The following is a 16,941-nucleotide window of genomic DNA, read 5'->3' as shown; positions in this document are numbered from 1 at the left end:
CCTGTTATTAGCTTCATAAATAAGTAGCGTTGCTAAATTAACCTCTCGTACTTTCGAACATGCATTTCGAGATATTTATCAATTGGTTGCCAAATCATTAGGAATTACTAAATTCCGCCAATTTAGTTAATGGTTAAAGATGAAAAAGATGATTATTTTCAAGCAAAGTAAATAATTAGGCAATAACACCAATTTTATTGGAGAATATTTTTTGACATTTGGTGTTTAATTACCCCAACTATATTTCAAAGCTTACTTAAGCCTAAATACACGCGTACTCTACAATGTTAAACATACACCCGCATCGCAATTATGTCAAGTACTTTATAGCTGGAGCCAGAAAGTCTGAAATTAAAAATGCAAAAGTACAAAATATTTAAAATCTCACGTATACTTTTCTGAAAATACGGGGTGGTGTATATGAAAATCAAACCAGACAAGAATTTTAGAATTGAGGCCATCGCAAAAATATAAATATATACCATTACCCTACCTACCTTGCTGCATGCTTATAACTGGTTTATTGAACTCTAGTAATAAGTTTAGACGACGCTATACGCGCCAAAAAAATTCCAGATATGATAATGATTGTTCCAAGCACCTTATAGAAATAACTCCCCATATTTACCTATTTATATTTATACATATATGTATATATTTAGTATTTACTCCATATTATAATAATGTAATTTCATTGGCATCATTATGTGCAGAGACATTTTGCGATTTAAAAATTGAATATCGTACTATTTTTTTAAAAACTGATGTAAGAAAAGATTCTACCACTAGAAATCTATATCGACTGTTTTGCGTATGACCTATTTTGGCCTAATTCATATTCTGGTCTATTCAGATTGAAATTATTTGGTAAAAAAATCAATCTCCCATTTTATTTCATCACTTAGGTAATTAAAACGTGTTACATAAATATAGATTAATTTGAATAAATTAATTTTGACCTAATTCGATCCCACTCTGGCATATAATTAATGTAAAAAATGAAGCTTAATAAACGGTGGTTTACCATGCAGTAGGGATAAATGTGTTGCCACCAAAAAACTAAGTTGGTTGGTTATTTTTTTTGGCGTATGGTGATTCTGACCTAATTTGACCTTATTCCATTTCGGTTCTATTTTAAATATTGAGATGAATGTTTAAAAATGAAGCCTCAATTTTATCTCATCTAAAATAATATATTAATAAGGGTGTATCATCATATTTAGGGCATTATACAGGGTGTTTCATAAAAGATAGTGAGACCGTCTATAGTGCATGAAAAATAAATTTATAGTCTAAAATTTAACTTTCTATGACATTCTTCCTGTCGTTATGATTGAAGTGTTTTATGTATGACCCCTTAAATTTAAGTAAGAAACTGAAAAGGATTGTTAAATTAATTAAGGGGTCATCCATAAAACACTCCAGTCATAATTTGTTAACGTTGAGCCTTTGGACGAAATGTTTTCGACTTAAATTGCATATTCACTGTACTGCGGTCGCGGTCTCACTAAACTTTATGATACACCCTGTATAACGTACATATTATTTTAAATGAGATAAAACTGTACCTTCGGACCTACCACGTCATACCCTTTTTATAACAACACCCTGTATATTTTTTTTTTTACTCTTAAAGCGGTTCATCGAACCGTTTATTTAAATTTAAGTAATTTACATATTCACGTTTTGTCCCACGATAACAATTATATCTATATATCTTAAGATTATTTTGTATTAGGCCTAGCATGCAAGAATGAATGACTAGGCCTACAGTACTACCACGTTTCAAAGTCATATTACGCGTGTAATATACGCTTGGTAGACAGAATCCAACCCTTTTCTAAAGCTGATAAACTGTAACGGGAATTGAGAACGTGTTCTAGCGTGGTAATAGCTGGAAATAAACAGCACTTCTCGCTTGCATAATTAATTTTGGCGCGCCTTTCGTTCATTCTTTTGTAAGCCCCTTTGGCAAAGCCAGACCTATACACCCTGCTGTATTCTGTACGCTGTTCTGTGTTTTGTCTGTCATTACATCAAAAGAGGGAAGAAATAAAAACCGACACATTTGTCGAGTGCCGCCGTCGCTTTTTCAATTGCAACCAAGAAGCGATATCTAGTTTATTAGGGAGAAGGTATAAATACGCCACCTTTCTAGCTTTATCTCCAGTCCAAACGTATAGTAGGTCCGGAGTTAATCCCCGCCTCTAAATTACAACCAGCATCTCATTGGTTTTTAAACTCACGTCAGCGCAACGCGAATAACGAAAATTACAGTCATATTTTCCGACTGAGGAGAGGCGAAATAGCCCGGCCTCCTTTTACGTCCCCCCCTTGTATTTTGAAAGGGGGACTATGACGCGCCAATTCTTACTTGGGTATCTTATCACTTCTCCCTAATAAACTAGATATCACTTCTTGGTTAAGGTCAGAGTTCAATATTCAAGTATAATTAGTTCACCCGTTGCAACCTTATAGGAATGTATTTAATTATACAAAGAATATGTCTTAAGACCGTGAAAGGGGTAACACCAAGTATACAATTGCGAATCGTGTAGTTGGGTACTGAAAGGGGTGGAGTTACGGGGAGTTGACGTTAATATTGGTAGGGAATTGACTTTACTCGGTTTTGCAGTCTATCTTCCTATTTAGTCTGTATTAAACCTTTGACAGTGCCTCACGATGCGTCGCTTTACCTCGAATCTATAACCTAACTCATTCACTTCATGACAAGCTCCAGTTTGTAACCAGTGACAAACTTATGGAACATATCTTATGAACTTATGATCTACTAGAAATAACATTAAAATGAAAATTGCATTATTGGGCGTTGTATTGCTGCTGATTTTTCATTGGATAAAAAATATATACTCTTTTTTTATTATTTAAAATTATATATCTTGATATTTTTGGCAGCTAAATGTTTAAAATTTAAAATAACCCCGTTCTAATGGATTTAATTGTCTAATTTATAAAATAATTCAACCGTTACTTATGATAAAAAGACCTTACCAAAATTGTGGCGAAGGAACCGGAGGTTGTAGCCAAAATCCGTGCATGTGAAACGAAATAAAATTACCCAAAATGGCATCTAAATTACAAAACCCTATTAATTAATATTTTAAAAGACACACTGATTTTACTACTGGTTATTTTTAGGGCGAGTTACAAATTAAAATTAGTCATTAATTATTTCTAATTCAAATGCTACTGCCATCGGAAGTCTTAAAAATATCAAAGAAAGAAAAGAAGAAAAGCCTAGGCTTAGCAGCAATTTAACTAATTCCTTTACAAGTTTATAACTTACTACGTATCGAAAAATTAAAGGAAGTTGTATAAATATAACGCGACAACAAAATTTGCCGGAAGTATGTATAGATAATAGTTGAAATTTAGAACTTGAGAGTCGTTTTGTTTCCATACCCTTAAATAAAAGCATAACAACATTTATTAAATCGGGAATACGTACAGGTACTAGGAATTATCGTCCCTCCGTGTCTCACTTGTTGTTTTCTATGCGGGTTTTATGGGCCGGGCTTGAGTACTTCATCCGAGGGGATTGCCACTCAATGTAATCGTTGTATCTTTGACTGTACTAAAGTGATTACAAGTAACCTTCAAAAGCCCTACCCTTACACGTAATCGTAATCTCTGTACAGGGTGTCTGACAGTTATTAGGCGCTGAACTATATTCTGGCGTTTTTTCTGAATGTGATTTCATTGGTTGGTACTTACTAGGCACATGCACTCGCAAAGTTCAATTCAACTCTCAGCGAGATAAATATCTATTCGCGAGGTAAAATTCTTCATACATTATGATTGGTCTATAGAGTGGTACTGAGAAGGGAGGAGCTACGGCGACGTGACGTTAATATTTTTAGTCTAACTTCCGTGCCTTGAGCTGACGACTTCCAATAGGAAGTGGGCAAAGGGGTGAAAATCTCCCCTACCCTCACTTAGCCAATCAGAAGCCTTCCCCAGTGCACTAGCCTTTCACTCTGTGAAGTTTGCCGCCATTTTGGTGTAAAGGGGAGGAGCTATTTTAAGCCACACCTCTCTGGCAGCTCCCGGACCCTAAATGGTCGCCAAAACCGAGGTAAGAGTGTGTGGCAGACTATAACTCTTCCAATGCTCAAAATCCATCTAGATACGATGAGAAAATGCATGGCTACGCAAATATTCCAATTAGCTTTATGTATTCCTTTTAAAGCGCTATAACAAGGACACTATGAAGTACGGGTATACACTTGGTTTTGAATTCAACCGGTATACAGGGTGTTTTTGAAAGGTCCATCACAAATTAAGGGTGATGTTTTTTGTGTCATTTTGAGTCGAAAATGTTCTATGACATTTTGCCGTCCGGGCCACGGTTTTCGAGTTATGATTTGAATATTTTAGGGATGACCCCTTCATTAAATTAGCGCTGTCTTTCAATTTCTTAATTAAATTTAAGGGGTCATCCGTAAATTACTCCAATCATAATTTGAAAACAGTGGCTCGGACGGAAAAATGCCATTGAACATTTTCGACTCAAAATGGCCCAATAAATACGCTCTTTCATTATTGATGGACTTTTCACAAACACCCTGTATAGTATTTATTATTTTTTTATTCTCTCTCAACTGTACGAAACGTACTGAACAACTTGTAAATATGTCAAAAGAGTTTACATTTTTCCAGCCCCTTTCCGTCTCTCCCCCCTCCCTTATGATTATAAGAGAGTTGTATTTGTGTGTTGTCAACCGAACAACCACAACGTGTGTGTGCCAATTATGATTTTGGTATTTTAAGGAACACATAACTACCACTACCACAGGGAACCCAGCGGTCCTATAATTTCTTTAAAATAATTTATTTTTGAAACTGTCTTATATTATGCTATAATTCATGAAAGGTCCTATAATATCCTATATTTTTGACTTAGTTTGATAAAAAGAATAGGTAGATTTTACCGATGACTAATATTTTTGTAGCACCCTAGGTGCGAAGGCACTCGGGATTGGCCTTTAGTCCGTCGGGACATTTTTTTATTACTTTTCACGCGGACATTATTCCATAAAGAAGGGTTTTAAATTTCGGGCTGCCATTTAAAAAAAAAATGGCAACAAATGGAACCCGAAAGACCATTCAGCCCGTCTATAGGTTTAAAGGAAACCAGTGTACTAAATATTTGTGAGATCGGTTGAAACGCGCGGACTTTGTTGCATAGAGAAGATTTTTTACATTTCTGGGCGCCATTTATTAAGATGGCGGTGGATTGGAAAAATCTTTCTTAGTACGCGCCTACTACTTACGAGTAACGTTCCTGCAAATTTTCAGCCTTCTAAGGCAAGCGCTTTGGGCTGGGCCTTGATTATCTGTCAGTCAGGACTTTGATTTATATAGATATAGATTTTAATTAAGTTTCTGTATTCAAAGTAAAATCCAATTTGTTATTTTTTTGAAGTTTTTCTACATAGTTTAAGCCAAAATAGTCTGCTACTACCAGCACCACGTGTACTGAAAAGAAAAACATACTTTCTAAGCCTTTTCAGGCCAAATTTTGGTGTATCTCTTTCCTTTATAAATGGAATAAGTGTGTTTTGTAAGAGTTCCTCTAGCTCTAGGGGCTTGGTTTTCTACAACTTGATTGAACCCTAATATAATATATTAAATACGATAGAGAGAAGTTGTAAATTTCTCTCCCAGACGTTATTTCTAAATTTAGGATATTATAGGGAAAGATGGTAATACATTTCGATTATTTTGGTCGGCAAATTATGGTTTCTTTGAAGCCTTTTTGGCATTTTTTTTTTTGAACTCTTTTAGTCAGTCTCGTCATTTTTCCTCAAATGTTTACAATTATAGAATATATACTTTTATTTAAAAAGGTTTACACACCCCTAAGGCTTAAACCGAGGGGATAATCACTCCAGGCTTTCTTGTACGCCGGTTACGTATAAATAATAACAAAAGTTTATAAGCTATGTTCCATATGTATGACACTAATTATACTTCGTAATGCTAGAGACTTACTAAGAGCTAGTTCAAGAACGACAAGCGAGAATTGAAGTACTACACTCGGTGGTTAATTTTACATGACTTCCATCTTTAGTCCTATTTAGTCTGTACTAAGCCTTTGACAGCACCTGAGCACCAGGCGTCGCTTTACCTCGAATCTATGACCTACTTCACTTCATGACGAGCTCCAGTTTGTAACCAGTGACAAACTTATGGAGAACATATCTTATGAACTTATGGTAATAATCATGTGGTAGATAAAACTTTACAACAAAATTGGATTTTAATGTTTTCTTTAAATTTAATATTTTTAATGAAAACCATGCCATACACGGCCACGAAATTTTTCGTTTCCAATTATTTTAATCGTTATTAACTTCGAATGATTTCCAAAGCGATAAAAAACAGTCCAATAGTAATGGGAAAAAATTGGCAATTGGCATCTCTTTAAGTTTATATTTTGACATCAATTTATTTATATAAATTGACTTTCGAAATATCTGTTGCTATACGTTGTTAACTTTCATTTTTTAAAAATTTAAAGCATTTCATTAAGAAATGATATTTTCTCTTATATTTAATCTTACACTTTTCAACATCCAAATAATTTTAAGTATTTCAAACAGGAATTCCCAGTTTTACAGAATTTTATAATGATTTAAAAAAAAAAAACTTTTAGATTAAGGGTTATTTTTTCCCCCCAAAAAATTCTTGTACATTCATTAAAAATGTCTGATTTACTGATAGCATCAGGGTGAATCACCAAATTGATTGAATGCACCTCGGAAGTCAGTCTATATTGAATTTAATTAAGCCAAAATTAACTTTAACCAACACGTGTATCCCTTTGAAAATTTGAAATCATAGAGCGTCTAAAAATGGGAGGCTCGATGTTAGGCGAAATGTACGCTAACCTAGGTTACCAGCGTTGACTCTACCCCCTCTGAGACGTCAGTAAAGTGATCACGTGACCGGTTCACGCTCCAAAGATGCTCATAACTGCGCCAGTCTTGTTTTTTCAACCCCCTTTTATAGAGGCTCCGTATTAAACCTAGAAGTGATATCTAGTTTATGGGTATAAGATGCCTAAGTATTCGCGCGCCATTATCCCAGTCCCATTTTCAAAATAAAAGGCGGGACGTAAAAGGAGGCCGAGCTTATTTCGCCTCTCCTCAGTCGGAAAATACGTAATTTTCGTCATTCGCGTCGCGCTGACGTGAGTTTTCAAGAACCAATGAGATGCAGGTTGTAATGTAGAGGCGGGGATTAACTCCGGACCTACTTTTGAACTGGAGATAAAGCTGGAAATGTGGCGAGTTTATACCTTCTCCCTAATAAACTAGATATCACTTCTTGATTGAACTTCATGTTCATTTCCAAGTCAGAGCTAGTTTGAGAACGACAAGCGAGAATTGACTACACGCGGTTTTGCATTACTTCCATCTTCCCGAGTCTTCCTATTTAGTCTGTACTAAGCCTTTGACAGCGCCTCATGCACCAGGCGTCGCTTTACTAGAATCTATGACTTACGTCACTCACTCCATGACAAGCTCCAGTTTGTAACCAGTGATAAACTTATGGTGAACATATCTTATAAACTTATGGTATAACGAAGTCCATCTGTGAAATCCTAGTCCCGAATTAATTGAAATTCCTCGTTTTATAAATTTAAATATTTCTTTGGCTCTGGTTTTCTTTAGTCAGTTGGAACTCAGGGTCGAGAAAAGAGAAAGTAAATGTATAGAGAAATCTTTTTATTTTATTTTTGTTTTTTGTTTTTTTGAGTGATTGGCGCCGCCGTTTTGGCACCCTTCTTTTCCCCGCCATAGTTTCGCGCCTTTCTTTTATAAGCGCTATGATATTATTGGGGTCGCCTTTGACGGTATACTTGTCAATCGCGCCAGGGTCTCTGTTGGCTCAGCTATAAATCAGGACGCAGCTCAACTCAGCTACGTAACGTTAGTCCATCCCTCTTTTCTGTCTGTTAAGAGGGTCCCTCGACGATACTGCAGGGAGAGTTTCATAGTCGCGTATGCCATAGTTTTGTCGGCTTGTCACCTGGATCCCTCGATTCCTCTCTTGACATTGTCACAAAAATTTGATGGTGGAACTTTTTGACACCATTAGTTAGTTACCTATACCTAATTTTTTTTTCTTGTCCTCTTGTCTTATTTTTATTCATTTCCTTCATGGAAAATTGTGTATTGGAATAGAAAGTAGGGTTCCGTCAATAGTTCCGGTTATTACGTCGCTATACGTAGTTTAAACGCAAGGAGGATTCATACCATTTGCACAAGGAGACCAGACAACTTAGAGTGTAAAATAGCAGATGATTTTACACTTTAAGTCGCTTGCCCTCCTTGTGTTATTGGTAGGAATCCTCCATGCCTGTAAACTATGTATAGAAAGCGGAGATAGCCGGAAATGAATGAAAGGAGGACTAAAACGTCCGGTGACTTCCACGTAATGCAACTATATAATGGTAGGTCGCAGGGTAGCTTCTATTCCAGTGCTATATTTTCTCTGAATCCTTTCCCACCGATCCTATTTTTTTTTTAGAGTTGAATGCGATGCAGTTTGGCCACAATTCAGAATAGTAGTTTTATGTTTGATATTTGTGTCAGGTCGCGTTCGTATTTGAAGGTTATACTTCCGTTTATTTTCAACTATTTATATTTGCGTATTCACAAACCTACTTAATTATTAACCACCAGTTATTGAACAAAACGTTTTAGAATCAGGCGACTAAAACGGATGAGGGTATTCTAACTTCAATTCCGAAATTTTACGGTACCAAATCAAAACTCGAGAACAGTGTCCCTCAGGGCAAACGGAGACAGAAGTTACATTTTCGACTCAAAATCGATTTCCCAAAGAACATCCCCCTTAATTTATTATCAGACTTATCAGAAACACCCTGTATAATATATTGGGACTTGACATTAATTACGTTATTAATTTCCAAAATAACCACCAGTTGGTGAGAACGTATCTACTTAGAAGATATTGGTTAAGATATGAACTTTTGAACACACCCACTTATAGGCATCAAACAAACTGTCACTCATAATTTCCGATTACTGTAATTACACCTCAAATTATTATTACTTATACTTGAGTCATCTGTTCTCTCACTTCATTATGTCATAAGGAGATTTCCAGCGTAAACGATCAAGGATAAAAAACATTGCCAGACCACCGGGCGCGGATTACTCAACTTCTTGTTTTCATTCTTTATATTCTTACCAAGAAGCGACATCTAGTTAATTAGGGAGAAGGTATAAATTCGCCACATTTCTAGTTTTATCTCCAGTATAAAGCAAACGTAGGTCCGGAGTTAATCCCTGCCTCTAAATTACAACCAGCATCTCATTGGTTCTTGGAAACTCACGTCAGCGCGACGCGAATGATGAAAATTACGCATTTTCCGACTGAGGAGAGGCGAAATAGCTCGGCCTCCTTTTACGTCCCCCCTTTTACTTTGAAAGGGGGACAGGGACTATGGCGGGCGAATACCTATGCATCTTAAACCTTCTCCCTAGTAAACTAGATATCACTTCTTGTTCTTACCTATTATAACACCATAGTGAGTCATTTTTTATCAACATACCTGATGTCTCGGGTCTCTCCATGGACTGATTCATCATTTCCGAGTATGTTTTTTTTCTTTCCCTTTTTTTATACAGACAGTCGAATCTATCATTACTATTATGTCATTCACTACCAATTTTTTTAGTTAAGCCTCGTCTCCTATAATAAAAAAGTGGATAACGTTTCATCGATTTTATGGGGAATTTTTTTTCAATGGTAGAGAGGGGTTTTCGTGTTGTTAGAATTAGGAATAAAGGTCTCGAAATACAATTTTTACCTCCAAAGTGTTAACTGATTCTGTTTTGTTGTTTTGTCATTGTTGAACTATGAACGCTGGTTAAACTAAGAAACGAATATTAGTTACCTTGTGAGTTTGAACTGAGTTAGAGTGAACAATTGACTCTCGAAAAATGGATCAGTCAGAGGTATAAGGGAAAATGAATTACGCGATAGCCGTTCGGAAAACATGACTTGCCAATTACCCATCGGTGTTGAATGAATGAAACAGACAACAGAATTTTTGGAAATTAAGAGAGTTTGAACTGATTGTATCTGAACAATTGGCTATCATTTAAAGGGATACACTGGGCTAGAATTTTTAATTTTTTAATCGAAAGAGCGTATAAAATAATGAATATATAACAATTGGAACCATGTTTCTATTTACAATATTAAAGGAGATACAATCAATTAATTTTCCGTAATGTATGGCACTACGCGTTAGGCTTCCCGCTAAGCACTGGGATGTACCCCTATTGGATGAATCCGTCAGGTTGTACTAGGCGTCCAATAGGGAGCGGTACCTCCCAGTGCTACGCGGTAAAGCCTAATGCGTAGTGCCATCCATTACCGAAACTTAAATTTCTCGTATTGTCTTTAATATTGTAGATAGAAACATGGTTCCAATTGATATATTCGTTATTTTATACGCCCTTTCGATTAAAAATGAAGAAACTATTGTAACCCAGAGTATCCCTTTAAGGTCTGACAGCCCTGTATTTCCATATTTTCATTTATAGCATACACTTTTGAGTTTTGAAAATCTACCGAACCAAACCAGTTGACTCCTCAAGTTGTGTATGATTTACTTCATTTCTTTTTGTAGATATATTTTTCAATTTCTGTAGTAACTAAAAACCTTTCGAAACAGTTTAGTCCGATCGTTTCTTTTGATAACTCTATCCTAATAGACTTCTAAAAACTAACGTATGAACTCTGAGCTTTACCCTTCAGTGAAATTTATCAATTTTTATACTGAACCCGAGATAAAAAATTGTAATTTCATATTAGTTGTTATTCTAACCAAGTCTGAGCTAGAGTACACGAGCAAAGTTCAAAATTTATTTTTGAATCTCGATCTCCATGCAGTTAAAAGCAAAACTTTCACCCTGGCAAACGTATATGCAGGGATCTAATAAAAACAATTTAGGAACTACAGCAAAAGGGGCCCTACATTTCCTCTCTCTCACTCTTTAAATAATCCTTTTTCCTTCTCATCATGCAACGCAACTGTTCCCTCGTTTCACCTCTAGGTAAACTTTAAACCCTCCCCAAGTATACCGAATCGCTGAGTTTAGGGATAATTATAAAAATAATAATAATAATAATAATAATACAAAAGTTAGTTGATCCTTCAACTAAATGCCGAAAGCAAAAACCAAGTAATTTCATGTAAAAAATGCCTGGAAGATAGTGCTTTAAACTGATATCATAAGTTCATAGGGTATGTTCCATAAGTTTGTCACGGGTTACAAACTGGAAATTGTCATGAAGTGACGAGGTAAAGCGACGCCTGGTGCATGAGGTGCTGTCAAAGGTTTAGTATAGACTAAATAAGAAGATGGACTGCAATTTAACCGAGTGTAGTCAATTCTCGCTTGTCGTTCTCGAACTAGCTCGAGCTGTATTTCTCTAGCATTAGGAAGTATAAGTGTCATACTTATGGAACATACCTTATAAACTCATGTTATTAGTAATCCTGAACTAAATATTGCTTAGCTAACTAGTTTGAGCTGTATTTAAAATTGTTAGAAAATAGATTCGATATCCCTAAAGTCAATTGAACATTTTACCAATATAAGAACATAGTAATGAAGAGTGGATTAGTTTATAGTCTAAAATATAGAGAAGAAAAGATAGAACTAAACCAAAAAGTGATATCTAGTTTATTAGGGAGAAGGTATAAGTTGCCTAAGTATTCGGGTGCTAAAGTCCCAGTCCCCCTTTCAAAATACAAGGGGGGGGGGGACGTAAAAGGAGGCCGGGCTATTTCGCCTCTACTAAGTCGGAAAATACGTAATTTTCGTCATTCGCGTCGCGCTGACGTGAGTTTTCAAGAACCAATGGTTGTAATTTAGAGGCGGGGATTAACTCCGGACCTACGTTTGGACTGGAGATAAAGCTAGAAATTTGGCCAATTTATACCTTCTCCCTGATATCACTTCTTGACTATACTTGTTAAGGTGAAGTTAATCCTAATATGACCCTTCAAATCAGTCGGACACAAAAACTGGTATAGAAAACTTGCCAGGACGGACGCCCACGAGAGTAGGAGATAAGCAAGGGAACTCGGGCTTTATTATTATTCCACCGAGAGCCATTTGCATTGACGTTATTATGTAAATTTTTTGGGGACAATTTTTAGCGAAAACCGGGCATAAAACTCGTTTGGGAACTGGCTTAGAGACAAAGGTCACGTAGGGGTCATATACCTTCTCCTTCTTTCACCCTTACCCACTTTTGCCGCGGTGAGCTAGTTGCCAGGCCCCTATTACGAGTGCGACGCCTGCTTTTAAAAATGTCCACCACAGTCAACCCTTTTGCTCAAAGTCCGCAAACTTTTCTCTCTTCAGCTCGACGCTAGTTATTATAATTAAGTTGTGAGAGCTCGACTCAACTCTGTCGCGATGGCAGAGGGTCCACACACACACTTTTCTCTCTCTCTCTTTGTACAATAAAGAGTGTGTCGAGCAACCGCTCAAAAGAGCGGCGGTTTTCTCTGAACTCTCTCGTTCCCTGTCAACTCACTTAACAGGCCGTTAAAATTATTGAACTATATTTTGGGAACGTTATAATTCTTATTTTTAAAGAATATTCCAAAAACGTGTGGGTTTTTGAAGTGATTATAAATGTAATTTTGTTAAGCCTTAGTCTTGAATTTTTTTATGTAATCAGTGAAAGTTGAGCTTGAAGTTTAAATTTGTTAAGCCTAGTTATTTAATTTTAATTTAATTTAGTGGAAGTTGGGTAAGGACTAAGGTTAAGTGTTGAGGGAGGATAATGAGCCTTAATTTAACATTGTTGTAGCAGACGACAGTCTTTTTTTTAAAAGACTAGTCCAAATTTGTTAATCCACCCCAGGTAATAATCGAATTATATTGAATTTTTATGTAATCCCTGGAAGTTCGACTTGGAATTAAACGTTGTTAAGCCTAATTATTAAATTTTAATCGTATACTGAAGTTAGGTTTAGTTTGTAATGCGACTTATGTAGTTTTAAAATTTGCATAGCAGACGATGCAGTTTCGCTTTTTATCACGCACCATCTAAACCCCAAGATAAGCCTAATTTCCGGTGATAAGGAAGTACCTTTAAAATCACTTCAAATCGATATTAAACTACAATGAGCGAAGCTTAATTCTTTTAAACACATAATAGCTAGGCTAAAACACTTTTTTCCCAAAAAAATTTAATATCTACAAGAACTTAAGTAGAAAAATTCTAAAACCCTTGGCTTTTACGTAGAGATTCGATTTAATTTGACTATAACGAACTAAGCCTAATTCTATACATAAGAGTTTCAAAAGACTCCAAGGCTTAACAGGACCAAATTCTAAAAAAAAAAAAAATTAAAATCTTGTACAGCTGTGACGTACATGTTTTAATACTTTGCTGCTATTAGCTTTATTAGGACTTGGTTACAGCACGTTTTTAAGGTTTGAGATAAGGGTTTACAAGGGAACCTTTTTCGATTCCCATGTGCCTCTTTGTTATTGAAAACAATATACGTATATTGTAAGGTGTGTGTTGTGTTGGTTTTTAAACCCCAAGGTTGTTTAAACCCAACTACCTCGTCGTCTGTGCGTGACTCTTTTTACCACCAACACCATCATAGTAGCTTATCTTAAATTATGGTTGTAGATACGTTTTATCTCCGACGAAATACAAACTACACCAGAGTGTACTCGAGTTTACTAAGCCTTTTAACCTGGTTTCCATTAAGCCATATACATATACAGGGTGTTTCTGATTTATAAGTCTGGCATAAATTAAGGGGGATGTTCTTTGAGAAATCTATTCGATTTTGAGTCAAATGTTCTATACTTCTATCTATGCCATTTTGCCACAAGGGTCACTGTTTTCGAGTTAAGATTGGATTGAGTATTTTACGGATGACCCCTTAAATTTAATTAAGAAACTGAAAGAAAATGACTGCTAATTTAATTAAGGGGTCATCCTTAAAACACTCAAATCATTGCTCAAACCTTTTCCTCAAATATTTAAATGCTAAACCCCGTAAAACAACCTCCCCCAAAATCAAAGGGTTTGATTTGAGGCGCTGCTATCCCTTATACTATTTCAATTTCACGTAATTTGATTGGTTGAAGTTGATCCTTATTGAACTCGAAAGATTTTTAATATTAATTTATTCCGTTAGAAACCCAGTCAGTTTAATATTTAATAAAATTTATCTTAATCCTTTTAAGCGTATTAATATGATAACATAAATTTATAAGATACCTTCTATAAGTTTGTCACTGGTAACTTAGAAACTGGAGCTTGTCATGAAGTGAGTGACGTAGGTCATTGATTCGAGGTAAAGCGACGCCTGGTGAGGCGCTGTCAAAGGCTTAGTAATGCAGACTAAATTGGACCTAGATGGAAGTCCTGCAAAATTAACCACCGAATGTAGGACTTCAATTCTTGCTTGTCGTTCTCGAACTAGCTCTAGCTGTAAGTCCTTAGCATTACGTAATACCAGAATTAAGATAAGGGACTAGAAGTAAAGTGCTCTAGCATTGGTAATAGATCCTGGCACTAGTGAGGAAATTTGAGGATTTTATGCCGCTTCCATCGCGCCTGCACTTGAGAGAAAAAAATTGGTCGAGTTCCAAAAAAAAATCCTACCCCCTTCCCCTCAACTTAAAGCCGCGGAACACGGACGCCTGTGCTTGAATCTAGTTCGGCCGTCTACCGCCGCGAGCGTCTCACGTTTTGGAGGAAAATTCAGAAACCGCTACCAGAGGGCCAACCGTTGGTGTGTTATCAAGAATATTCACTTTCGCTGAGTGAAGAATTTATTTAATTAGATGCTTCTAGTCTCTTATCTTACTTATGGCCTTACTTATCTAACATATCTTATAAACTTATGTTATAATTAAATATTCAAATGTATCGTAAATTAAATTAGATATTTACTTTACGAGGCGAGCGTAAAAATTTCAATGCATATCTCTCTTTCATTCCGATGCTACTCGAGTACTTTTAAATAATTTAAGAATATTAATGTACCATAGCATGCATGCACGTATTCGTTTTGTGTATATACTATATATTTGGAATCCCTGCCGCCAGCTATGGTTTAGTAATTCCCTTTTGCCTACATCAAGAATCTCAAATATATATCCGGAGAAACACGTATAAATCCGTTTCTTTTATGTATTCTATATTGGTCTGTTCAAATAACGATCTGTTTTATCAGTCCGTTTTTACCCTAAAGCTTAGATCAAATACGAACAGACATGTCTTTAAATATGAACGAGAAGAGAAAACCAAAGTAAATCCGAGGGAAAGCATACTTTATCTATGAACCAAAAGTTCATAGATTAAAATAAAAAGTATAGTTTGTTCATAGTTTCCAGCCACGCTTCGAAATACTGATAAGGCAAATCTACAAATCCAAACTAGAACTTATTTTAACTCGTTGGACCACTTTTTTAATTCAAACTCCCAGATTCACTGGACCTAAGGACTACTTTAAAAATACATAGGGTAAAGGGTACTGGTCCTTGGGACAAGTTTATGTATTTATTTATTCAAGACACCAGGGGTAGCAAATTCTGGAGGACCAGTTATGGGAAAAATGCTTTTTTCGAAGCCTGTTCCCAGCCTTTTTAAAATGAAAAGCAAACGACCCTCCTCTCAACCTTTACGCGAACTTAACCAATCAGAGAAGAGCTTTTCTTTTTGAGGTAAAAGGTTTTAAGAAAATAGTACTGTTTGGTGACGATTCAAACGTTAATTCTTGGTACTAAAGCTAGCAACTACTTCTTTAGGAACCTATTCACTCGTGTTCCTTGTGCTACGGTCGTGAATGTGGTCCTACGGGGGGGGGGGGTCGACACTATTCTGAGATTTGAAAGGGGCGAGCGAGCTTAAATGAAGTATACTTTATTTTGATCTGTAAACTTTTGGTATACTAGAGCATACTCATCAAGGACAGATGGCTTTTTCGCCGTAACTATTAGTCCGATTGAAGTTGAATTTGGAATATAGTTAGAACTGATTAAGTTTAATGTCCTGATGAAACCCCAAGGTTGATTCCCCTTAAAGGTTATCAAATTGAGGGTCTGTATCGTATTGGGGGAATACACTCAAATCTGATTTAGCATAAATGCGGTTTTCTAAGTAACTGCTTGACCAATTGTAGTAAAATTTCGTATATAATTAGAACTAAACACGTTTTAAGTTGTGACGAAACCCCACGTTTGATTTTTACCCATAAAGGTTATTAAATTAATGTCTGAGAGTCACTTAATGTGAAGTCTGTTCAAAAGAAGACAGACGGACATAAATAGCGAGCATAAGCCGTTGTATATAGTTTATGGAAGTTTAACTTCCCAGTAATGTGGAATCCTTCGTAAAGTACAAGTGTTTGTTGGAGATATCGTCTTTAATTCAGAGTTCTGCCGTTCTGTCAAAGGTTTACTTGTTATTGGGCAAGTGTTAAACCCCTCGTACTCTTAGAGAGCCAGAGAAAATATGCCCTTTTTAAGCCGCTTAAGCCTCGCCTCTTATACCCCTATAGTGCATTGGGTCGCCAAAGTCCAACGCCCTTAATGTTAAAAAAATAACACTTGATCCACTTTTTTTGGAATTACAACAGTTACGTTATTGTCCCTTATCACCCCATCATTACGCTATTATTTTTATTTTGGGAACAAAATATACGTCAAGAGGTAAAAATCCGTTCATTCTCAAATATTTGCACCTAAAACCGTCCGAAAATTGTTTTAGATAGAGGTTACGCTGGTTTCAAAAGTATATCTTAAAGATTTGAGATTTGGTTTAGTTCAACTTTTTAGTTTTAGTCTTTGAAATTGAAGTTTTCTTTTATATTTTAATTTTCGC

General features: G+C 35.9%; 1 protein-coding gene across 1 annotated transcript in view; it reads left to right on the top strand.

Annotated features, from left to right (window-relative positions):
- The window catches only part of LOC149717386 (uncharacterized), a 56,161-nt gene that overhangs the window by 546 nt on the left and 38,674 nt on the right, over positions 1 to 16,941 (top strand). The window lies entirely within an intron of this gene.

Source organism: Phalangium opilio, unplaced genomic scaffold, assembly GCF_054372755.1.
Source record: "Phalangium opilio isolate 3A_F unplaced genomic scaffold, DU_Popi_V2 ptg000003l_1, whole genome shotgun sequence".
Lineage (NCBI taxonomy): Eukaryota > Metazoa > Arthropoda > Arachnida > Opiliones > Phalangiidae > Phalangium > Phalangium opilio.
The sequence above is the reverse complement of the archived record's forward strand: the minus strand, read 5'-3'. Positions and strand labels throughout refer to the sequence as shown.